The sequence below is a fragment of the Nicotiana tabacum genome, chromosome 10 (genome assembly GCF_000715075.1).
Source record: "Nicotiana tabacum cultivar K326 chromosome 10, ASM71507v2, whole genome shotgun sequence".
NCBI classification, from domain to species: domain Eukaryota; kingdom Viridiplantae; phylum Streptophyta; class Magnoliopsida; order Solanales; family Solanaceae; genus Nicotiana; species Nicotiana tabacum.
The window spans coordinates 83436534-83447883 of record NC_134089.1 but is presented as its reverse complement, the minus strand read 5'-3'; the positions used below and the strand labels follow the sequence as shown (position 1 = coordinate 83447883).

Below are 11350 nucleotides of genomic sequence, written 5' to 3'. Positions count from 1 at the left end.
AGTTTGTGTCTCGGTTTCAAATGGAATGGATGGACCTGCCACCGGTCGCTGGTGATTGGGTCGTTCAAGCTTTTACCCAAGGGCTCAATGTTCGAAGTTCAGTGGCTTCACAACAATTGAAACAGAATCTGATAGAATATCTGGCCATCACTTGGACTGATGTGGATAACCAATATCAGTTGAAGATTAGAGTCGAAGATGATGAATTGGGGGCTCCTTCCGTGTGCGATATCTCCATCGATAGAGTCGAGAGAGATATCGATTGTGAACCAAGGCCGAACAGGGATCGGTATCAGCCATACAATAATGATCGAAGAAGCGATAGGCCCAAACAAAGTTCTATGCAAAATAAACAAAGAAATAACCGAGGCCAGAGCAGTCGGGGACTCATGAGCAAGAACGGTTTCGACAGGCCTATCGGACCTAAAGAAGCACCGAGGTTATTAGAATAGAACTTTAACGTTGATGATGATGCCATCGTATCGGCTATAGGATGCATCAAAGATACCAAATGGCCTAAACCTCTACAGTCTAACCCAGCTTAAAGGGATCCAAACCAAATGTGCAAATATCATGGCACTCACGACCACATAACAGAGGATTGCCGACAGTTGAGGGAGGTGGTAGCCCGGTTATTCAACAACGGGCATCTTCGAGAATTCCTGAGTGACCGAGCCAAGAATTATTTCAGAAATAAGGACTCCAATAAACAAACCGAGCAAGAAGAACCTCAACACGTAATTGACATGATCATCAGAGGGGTCGATGTTCCTCAAGGCCTGATGTTAAAGCCCACCAAAGTATCCATCACAAGGGAAAAATGGACTCGAGATTACATACCATATGGAACTTTGTCTTTCAGCAATGAAGACGCAAAAGGAATAGTCCAGCCCAACAATGATGCACTGGTATTATTTGTACTCATGAATAATCTCAAGTTAAACATGTGTTAATTGATCCAGGTAGCTCGGCCAATTTCATTGGATGACTTTATACTGGCCCTAATACTTGAGATCGAAAGAGAATTGTTGATAAACTCGGGGACATATTTGGGAATTTGGACTCTCTTTACGAATGGCTCCTTGAATGCAAAAAGGTCTGGACTTGGCATCATAATGAAGCCACCTACAGGCAATAGTTAGACAATCTATTAGAACTACGAAATTGACTAACAACGAGGCCGAATATGAGGCTATGATTGCAAGTCTCGAGCTAGCCAAAAGCTTGGGGGTGGAGGTGATCGATGCTAAGTGTGACTCTCTCCTTGTGGTGAACCAAGTTAGTGGGACATTCTAAGTAAGAGAAGAACGAATGCAACGGTACTTAGATAAGTTACAGGTGACATTACATCGCTTCAAAGAGTGGACTTTGCAGGACGTACCTCGGCAGCAAAATAGCGAGGCCGATGCCCTTGCGAACTTAGGGTCGTTGGTCGAAGACGACCTCAACTCGGGGGTAGTCGTACGGATCATGAGGTCGGTAGTGGAAGAAGGTCACGCCAAAATAAACTCTACAAGCTTGACTTGGGATTCGAGAAACAAATATGTAGAATATTTGAAGATCGGGAAACTGCCCTCAGACCCAAAAGAATCGAGGACCCTGCACACAAAGGTAGCCCGATTCAACGTGTTCGAAGACGAGACCTTGTTTAGAAGAATGTTCGATGACCCACTAGTAATATGTTTGGGACTAGGAGATACCAAATACGTTCTGAAGAAAGTTCATGAGGGAACCTGCGGAAATCATTCAGGTGCCGAATCATTGGTTCGAAAGGTAATTAGAGCCAGCTATTACTGGATCGACATGGAAAAAGATGCAAATGATTTCGTACGAAAATGTGATGAATGTCAAAGACATGCTCCGATAATTCACTAACCCGGGGAGCTGCTACATTCGATTTTGTCACCATGGCCTTTCATGAAGTGGGGAATGGACATCGTTGGCCCTCTTTCATGGGCACCCAGTAAGGCTCAATTTATATTGTTTATGAATGGCAATTTTTAGGTGGGTTGAAGCCCAGGTGTACGAGAAGGTCAGGGAGAAGGAATTCATCAACTTTATTTGAGACCACATCATATGTTTGTTTGAAATGTCGTCCGAAATCATATGTGACAACGGGATATAATTTATTGGCAGCAAATTGACCAAATTTCTCGAGGATCATAAGATCAAAAGGATTCTGTCAACGCCTTATCACCCTAGTAGGAACGGACAAGCAGAATTGACCAACAAAACCATACTCCAAAACCTCAAAAAGAGGTTAACCGACGCCAAAGGAAAATGGAAGGAAATCCTACCCGAAGTCCTATGGGCATACCGTACGACCTTAAAATCCAGTACCGAGGCCACCCCGTTCTCGCCACTTTACGGTGTCGAAGCTCTAATACAAGTGAAAGCCGATGAACTAAGTATCAAATTTCTATATGCAACAAGAAGCGACATACATTTTTATGTCTAGAAGCGCGCACTGCACTCTTTTTCCCTTGAACCGGTTTTGTCCCAAATGGGTTTTCTGGCAAGGTTTTTAACGAGGCAACGGTGGATCGTGCTAACTTAGAATAGAAGTTTGGTCATGAACCGGTGTCAAAGATTTCATCAAGAGTACCAAGGCTTCCCCCTGTGATCAACCTCGAATACTGGGGGGCCATTATTCTCGGATATCGACTTTAGTAATGAAAGAAACTTTGTGATTGAAGGGTCTCGATAGATAGAACTTATTGTAAGTACCAAACGGTCAAACCCAATGTGCCTGCATAGACCGCTCGAGTCCTGCATATACGCATGTATAACTGTTTTGCACAAGAGTAAAAAGAAGTATTTTCCTTGCGGATAAATATTTTGTCCTTCTAAATATTTTCTTGCATTTTCTCAAGGAATTTCCTACATCCGACCCCCTAAAGGTATCGAGCCTAAGGGCCACATTAATCTGAGTTTGAACAATCACTCTCAGGGACAATCGTCCGAAAACAAACTTGGGCGGTCCGGGCTATTTGAATTCGGGGGCACAAGACCAATTAAGCAAGCGCCCGAATTTTAGAGGCCACGACCATCCCCACTCGGGGACTGTTATCCTAGGAAAGTCCGGATAACTAGGGTGAAAAGCCCACGGGGCAACACTCAAACTAAAAAGACTACGACCAAATTAAAATGGCTCGGAGACGTCCAAGACCCGTAACAAAAATGAAAAGGCCTCGAAATTTCCTAACCGGCTCTAAATCCTATCCGCGGTAAACTATAATCTAAGAAAGCGCAAGTACTTTGGGGAAACATTTTCAACCACACTGAAACCTCACAATGCCTTAAAACAAAATAATGTTAAAGGCAAGGCTTGTTCGAACCTTCAGGCATAAACCTAAATATTTCATTCTAAAGTATGTTAATCTTTACAAATATAAAAAAGCAAAGAACTTACAAATTACTGAAGGGAAAATGGCTTTATATATATAAAAAAAAATTACGAAGTCCTAAAACGACCTCGATACAAATTTTTACAAAGGCCAAACGACTTCAACCAAAAAGATAAACTATTTTTTTAAAGAGCCTAAGTGGTCTAGTCTTTGCCGGGGGACACCTCACCCTCGGGATCTCCTTCGTCTTCCGACTTGCTTATGCCCTCAGATTCATTATCATATTCGGGATAAGCCAACTTTTTAGCCTCGGCTTCGAGCTCCTTGGTGCTTTTGATTTCGGCTGACAAGTCGAAACTTCGAGCATGAATTTCCTCCAGAGCCTCCCTTTGGGATTGGCACTTTGTGAATTCGATGAGAACCTTTGCTAGAACTTGGGCCACCTCGGCATCAACTTTGTAAATGGCCACCATCTCCTCGTCATTATCCTTGACCACCTTGGCCTCTGACCTGGCCGTCTCAAGCTTCTTGGCCAGATTCCTTGATCCTTTTGGCCTGCACCAAAGCCTTTTCCTTTACAATTTGGAGCTGGAACTCATCCGAAGCCAGTTGTGCCTGGGCAGACTCTTTTTCCGAGGCCAAGAGGTCCATGTTGCCTTTCCACTCTTCAGCCTCAGCCTTCACTGTATCTACCTCTGCCTGTAGCTGCTCGATCCGATCGAGCTTTTGTTGGTCCTGCGGGTTCGGACAGTTAGTTACCATGTCTGATTCATCGTCACTAACTTCAAAAACTCTTTTACCTGCTCAACCAGGTCGGCATGTTCTTTCCAAACCACCTCTATCCCAGCCTGAAGGCTCTTAGCCTCCCCTTCACTTTGCTCACTAAGAAGTTTGTAAGTATCTCTTTCCTTAGTGAGCCCTCGGATCTTGGCCTCGTACTGGTCTAGATCGTCTTGATAAAGGAGGAATGTCTCGTGGTGAAGTACCGAGGCCTACAAACACAGAGAAAGGAGTTACGATCACCTACAAACTAATCTAAGTATAAACTAGAAAGTATTAAAAAGTATATGAAATTACCCGATTTAACGTCTGTTGAGCTTTGCTGAACAGGCAGGGCACTTCCACCTCATTCATCTTGGCCTGATCCTTTGCTGTCATCAAGCATCGAAGGTAACTAGCCACCCCTACGGGGAGAAAGAACTCGTACATCTTCTGGAATGGACATTATGATTGACCGCTTCCGATCAGGATTCGCACTTGTAGCTGGGAATCGATTGACCAGTTTCGGGCTTGAGGAAGGCACACTCATCCTTGTTGATGGACTCTTCTTTGGGGACGGTAAATACCCAGCCTAGTGACATCCTCTATAGTGGTATAGTCTACACCATCAAAAAAGTTGTGAAAGGGGTCTACCGCCCCTTATGGCTCTTCATTAGGGTGTCCTTTCAGCATCTGAGCTTCGGTGAACATAGACTCAATAAATAAAGGCGACTCGGAGAGGTCTATCACTTCGAATACGTCCTTTAGGGCACTATCTATTGTCTGGGAAAAACCGACCACGACCTTCTTATCAGCCTCCCTAACCTGAGGCAAAATGGCCTCGTCTCCTTCTTGTTCGGAAGCCTAAACTAAGGCTTCCTCATCGGCCTCCCCGAGTCAAGCCAATTCAATTCCACCGCTCTTCGGTTTGGAGATTCCTCGTATCTCGAGCCTTGACTGCACGCGGGCTACTAGGGCAGAGTTTTCTTCTTCTTCTTCTTCTGACTCATCCCTCAGCCGATAGAGTGAATCCGAAGAAGGTTCTCGGGCACTGGTGCTACCCTTCCATTTACGCACCAGACTTCCTTTTGTTATCTTCTTTTTCGAGCTCGAACAAAATCAGGGCCCTCTTCCTTTTCTTCTCATCGCCTTGCTTCGGAGCAGGGGACTCGGCGGGTACATCCTCTTCACCGGATGGAGGCCTTATGCAAACATTCTTGGGAATACCTGCAATGGAAAATAGAACGAATAAGAATTTAATAACACGAGGAAAAAATCAAGTATTATTACTCGAGAAAGGAAACTCACCATGAGAACGAGCCACCCACTAGTCCTTTGAAAGCTCGCGTCATGCGCGCTCAGAATATGGTTTTTGGGACACAAGGACCTTGACCAAATCCTTGAGTCAATGAATTTCATCTCAAACCCGAGAAACAGCTGTATCGACACCAAACATTGATAACAAAGGAGGAAAAGAGAGTAAAAATATTTTTTTTGGGAAAAAAAAAGCGTTACTTACGTTTTGTGTACTACTCCTCAGGGAACGACATATCCTCGGCCAGAATTAGATTCGAGGTCCGCACTCGGACAAATCAGCCCAACCAACCTCGGTCTCGATTTTCATCGATGCTCGAGAACAGGGCTTTAGAGTCCCGGTGCACGAGTTTAATCAACCCCCCGGAAGACTCGGGGATTGTACAGGCGCATCAGATGGTCAACAGTGAATGGGCATCCGTCAATCTTGCTCACAAAGAATCAAAAAAGAATGACTCCCTCCAGAATGAAGGGTGGATCTAATCAAGCACACCTTGTACCTTTTACGGAATTAGATGATCACTGGGTTTAATGGAGCCAACGTAAAGGGATAAGTGTAAATAATTAAGTATCCCTTAATGTGGGTAGTGATATCCTCTTCGGGGCCAGGGACCACCATGTCTATCCGGCCCAAATGAAGTCCTTTATGACTGTTGGAAGGATCTCTTCGGCGATCGAGAAAATATATCTCGATACCTTTTCACCCTAGCCTGAAAAGCGTGAAGTTTTTTCAACTTTAAAGTCGGCAGTCACCGAGAACCCACCAGGAATAAACGCATCAAGAGCAGGCCCTGCCACTGGTTCATCGCTGGCTGGTTGTGATGAAGAAGCAGTTTCTTTTTGAGGAACTATCTTAGAAGTCTTGGCCATTTTCTTTTCAAATAAAGGGCAAAAGAAAAGGAGAGGAAGTGAAAAGGGTACACTTGACAGTATGGATTGAAGACAAGCAAGAGTTCTTGCAAAAACCTTAAGAAATCTGGGTACAAGTGTTAGAGAATGCAAAATATTTTAAGAACAAGAGTAGAAGAAGTTTGAACGTAAAGTTGAAATGAATGAAGGATGGAGTATTTATAATTTTCAAATGACGGTTAAAAACTAGGAGTGGCTAACAAGCAACTGACGAGCATTTAATGCCATTAAGACGTGATTGGCGAGACATTTCGCTTATTTTGTCGTTTCCAATGCGAGGAATCGAGGCAAGAATCAGGAGCTCATGTCGTTTCTTTTCATTTACTCTCCAAAAAATGAGGGGACTATTTGTGTACGATCAAAATTGGGCTCCTCTGCTGTATGACAGATCGAGATTGAAACGTGGTGGGTTGAAGATCGACCCCGTGTTCCATCGAACCAAGATATGAGGGCAGAATACCCGTCCTCGGTAACCCTTGAATTGACCCCGATCCCGAATGAGCTCGAGAAAATATTGTCAGACCGGATAACGGTAGGCAAAATATCCGTAATTGGTCGAATATCACGGCGGAAATCTCGGAACATATCAATGGAAAACCGACTAATCAGTAAATCATGATATATTTACCTTTTATAGAATTATACCTAAAGTAGGACACCCCTACTATATAAAAGGGGGTCTGATTATCTGTAAAGAATATTGTAACACGCATCCCAAAGCATTATAAAATTATTATTTTTTGCAAGCTACTGTTCTTCTGTATCATATATCATTTGAATCGTATCCAATTCGAGTGAGACTTACTTTTCAAGGCTATAACTGTTCAAGTATACGGTTTGAATTTAAGTTATTATTGTTCGCCTTATTTATAGCTCAATTTATCGCTTTGTGAAAAATTAATCCGTGTATCCTTAAAATCACTTATAAATTTAATTGTTATCCAATTTTGACGGTAAAAACAATTGTTAGGCTTTGCTTATTGTACAAACAAAAAAATCGGCTCAGAGCCAAATTAATGCTGCTTCTATCCAAATCTGTATGACTTTTTTTTTTTTCTGTGAGATATCCTAATCCATTTGCATATATACAACTTTAACAATTTCAACAATTCGTTAACATATTTAAATTAAAATTTTGATCTAATATTTATCGATTATATTATTTGTCTCATTAGTCATTACTTTATAAGCTTATGCCATTATCACTAATACAGTATATAATCAAATCAACATATTAGACTCTATTTCTAATCAAATACCGTGGTGGAGCTCATCAAATTACCGAAATCATATAATCGTAGGAGCTTCTTTAGTACGGAGAAAAGTACATTATCTTATAATTATGGTCACAATGGTACATTATCTTCTAAGCTATATTCATATAGTTTAGCGACCAATTACGTCCCAACTTAGATATACTTTATTGTTGTATGAAGAATAAATGATAACAAATGGCTCTAATTATGAATGTTGTGCTTTGCAGGAGCAAATCTTGATTATGAGGACAGTGAACAGTATTTGGAGCTACTTTGGAGCAAGGAAGGCTAATCAGAGATGAATGCGCATGAAAGAAGAAGCAAAAAAAGGGAAGACAACTGAACTTCAGGAGCGCGGGCCAAGCGCCACCGCGCTTAGGTCGCACTCGTCAGGCAGAAAAGAATACAATATGCGCGGCCCAAGCGTGTCCGTGCTCGTCACTTCGAAGAACATTATTTTCAGGGGTAAATACGTAAGTTTTGGGGCAATTTTCCTTAACCTATAAGAAACCCAGCTCACCCCAAAAGAAGGTATCAAGATTTTTGAAGGATTAGTGAAAGCAAGAAGAGGCAAGAGGCAAGGCAGAAGATTCAGCATAGAGTTTTACCTTTCTTCCTCTTGTTTTGATCATTAATAATGAATTCTACTGTTATGATTGTGAAAACGATTATGCGTAGCTAAACTCTTAATCTAGGGTTTTGATGGAACCTTTTGGGAGGATGAATTTCTGATATGTTAATATAGATTTGCCTTAATAATTTCTCTGTTTGTTCAACTATATTGTGATTGCTGTTGATTGAAGGGCCCTCAATCGGCGGTGCAAATTTAGTATGCATTACTTGGGAGAGAATGTATATTTAGATAGTTGTTGAACAATACCACTGCTAACGTATATAAGGGATCAATACGATGGGTTTAAAGGTGGGATTAGGGATAACGAAACCTTGGGTGTGATCTAAGTGGGCTGTAACTAAGGCTAGCTAGCGTAATTCTGGAGAATATGTCTAGTATATTATTGTAATTACTCAAGAGAGAGTTACCACAGTCAGAGTGCTCATGATCGATAGAGAAGACTTAGACAAATTTATAGAAAACATAGCGGAAAGTATTCCGACAATAGGGGAAATCAGAACCTTAGACCTTTCTCATTCTTGCTTAAAATCAATTTATAACTAGTTCTTAATTACTGCATTTTTATTACATACTATTTAGTTGATAAACACCCAATTTGTTACTCAAATATCTTTGAAGATTGAATACGTGAGTTTCCATGAGTCCAATAGCTTTGATCGATAGGTTAATCCCCTGTGGGATTCGACTCCGAACTTGTTAACCGAAATATATTTGTAGCGACTGCTTTGTCCTTTTTATAAGGCATAGTTGGGTGTGATCAAATTTTGGCGCCATTATCGGGAAAATAACAGTGTTATTGATTGCAGTTAAAAAGAAGTGCAAAAATTCTTAGTTTAGTCAATTCTCTTCAATTTAGACTGACCATTGAAATTCTAACGTTTGTAGTCAGGGTTGTTACAGGTGCATGCCTAGAAACTCTTCAAGAACTGGAGAATTGTTCGAAGCATTATTAGATCCTGAGAAGGTGTTCTAGGCATTGAACCATGCAAACAGGAAAAGCAAACAACAACAGAACTCAACCGAAAGAATTGAACCAGACATGGAAGATGATAATCTAAACAACAGAGATAACGTGAATGACCCAACTAATAGGAACAATGCAAATGACCCAAGTGATCAGGGTGTGGCACCTCTTGTTCCAAAAGCAGCACTATGTGATTGGGCATAACCCATAGCTGACAACTTAGCAACTGCTATTGTAGTCCCTCAAATACAAGTAGATTCATTCCAGATCACCAATAACATGCTACATCTGTTGCAGAACAAGGGACTATTCTCTGGGTCATACGTTGAAGATCCTCAACAACATCTCAAGAATTTCCTGTCAATTTATGCCACGTAGAGGCAACACAACATGACACCGGAAGCAATACATTTGCTGTTGTTTCCATTCTCAGTGACAGGAGGAGCTTAGACTTGGCTTAATTCACTCCCCATAAACTATATCACTACTTAGGAGGAATTAGTAAAGTAATATTTGAGCAAATTTCATCCACCCAACAAAACTGCTCAGCAAATTGATGAGATATTGAGCTTCAAGCAGAAACCAACTGAGACACTACACGAAACATGGGAGAGATTCAAGGGTTTGCTGGTTACGTGTCCACATCATGGTATTCCGGAGTACATGTTGGGGCAGAGATTTTACATGGGTTTGGCAGATAGTTTGAAAGCCAATGTTGATGCTTCAGCAGGTGGAGCATTTTTGAGCAAAACGTTCAGAGAGAGCAAGATCATACTTGATAAGATAGCACAAAACTCAGGATGGACAATAAGGAATGTTGTAATCACTCATGTGGTTCACTCAGTAGCTCTAGAACCGGCTAACTCCATAGCTAAAAATATGGCCACCCTAATGACACAAATGAGCATCCTCACCAAGAAGGTTGAAGAATCAGGCCAGAAATAGCAGGTACACATAGTTTATGAAACCAATGAGGTTCTATGTACATCATGCATTAATCAGCCATATGTCTGTTCATGGAGTGCTGAAGGTGATAATCAACAATATCAGGAGAACATGAATTATGTGGCTAACTATGGGGGACCGAGACTAGGTGCTCAGAATTGGGGTCAGCAGAATCAATAATATAGACCAGCTCAACAACAGTACAATAACAACAATAACCATGGGGCTATGCGACCACTGGGGTAAATGGTGCCTTACCAAAGGCAACAAGGGTACAACCAGCAAAATCAGCAGCAGGCTTATCAACAACGTCAACAATAACAGATTGTGAGACATAAAGATGGGTTTGCTAAACTCGAGGGAATGATGTAACAAGTGATTGGGTCCAATGGAAAACTAGTTGATAGGGTAGACTCACATGAGTCAGCGATTAAGAATATTAAGATCCAGTTTTGACAGATTTCCATGGCCCTAAATAATTGTCCTCATGGGACGTTACTTGCAGACACCCAAATCAATCCAAAAGAGTAGGGCTTGAAGCAGCTGATGATAGTGAGTCTTCAAAATGGTAGGGACTTAGATCTGGAGCAATAAATTGCTCATGAAAGCATGTCGACTGAGACAATGGTGTCAGTACCCATTGAGGTAGATGATTCAGCAGGTTTGACTGAGGTGACGGTACAAAATGCACAAGAGAACACCAATAAAGAAGAAGAGGTTGTGAAAGAGACTGAGGTTGCAATGGAACCGACAATAGAAGCAATGCCTGCACAAAAGAAAAACCAAATTACAGGGAAGAAGCGACCTCTAGCACCATTCCCACAGAGATTGGCCAAGTATCAAAAAGATGAGCAGTACAAGAAATTTTTGGAGATATTGAAGCAAATTCAGGTAAACATTCCATTGATTGATGCTTTAAAGGAAATGCCTGTGTATGCAAAGATGATGAAGGACTTGATGTCCCGCAATTTTGACTTTCAAGACTTCTCCATGGTTACACTAACTCAAACCTGTAGTGTTGTTGTGACGAGACCTATATTTAGACCTATATAGCCGAGAAGCTGTCTGATCCAAGGAGCTTCACAATCCCTTGCACAATAGGAAACTTTGCTTTTGCTAAGGAATTGTGTGATCTGGGAGCTAGCATAAATCTTATGCCCCTATCTATCTACAAAAGGCTAGGGATTGGAAGAGCTAGACCCACGTCTATGCTATTACAGCT

At 41.7% G+C, this 11350-nt stretch overlaps 1 non-coding gene across 1 annotated transcript; it reads right to left on the bottom strand.

Annotated features, from left to right (window-relative positions):
- Positions 1 to 9730: 9730 nt before the first annotated feature.
- On the bottom strand, positions 9731 to 9836 carry LOC142165678 (small nucleolar RNA R71). The gene has a single exon (XR_012696329.1). It is a non-coding gene; the product is annotated as a small nucleolar RNA R71 (small nucleolar RNA).
- Between the last annotated feature and the right edge of the window lie 1514 nt (positions 9837 to 11350).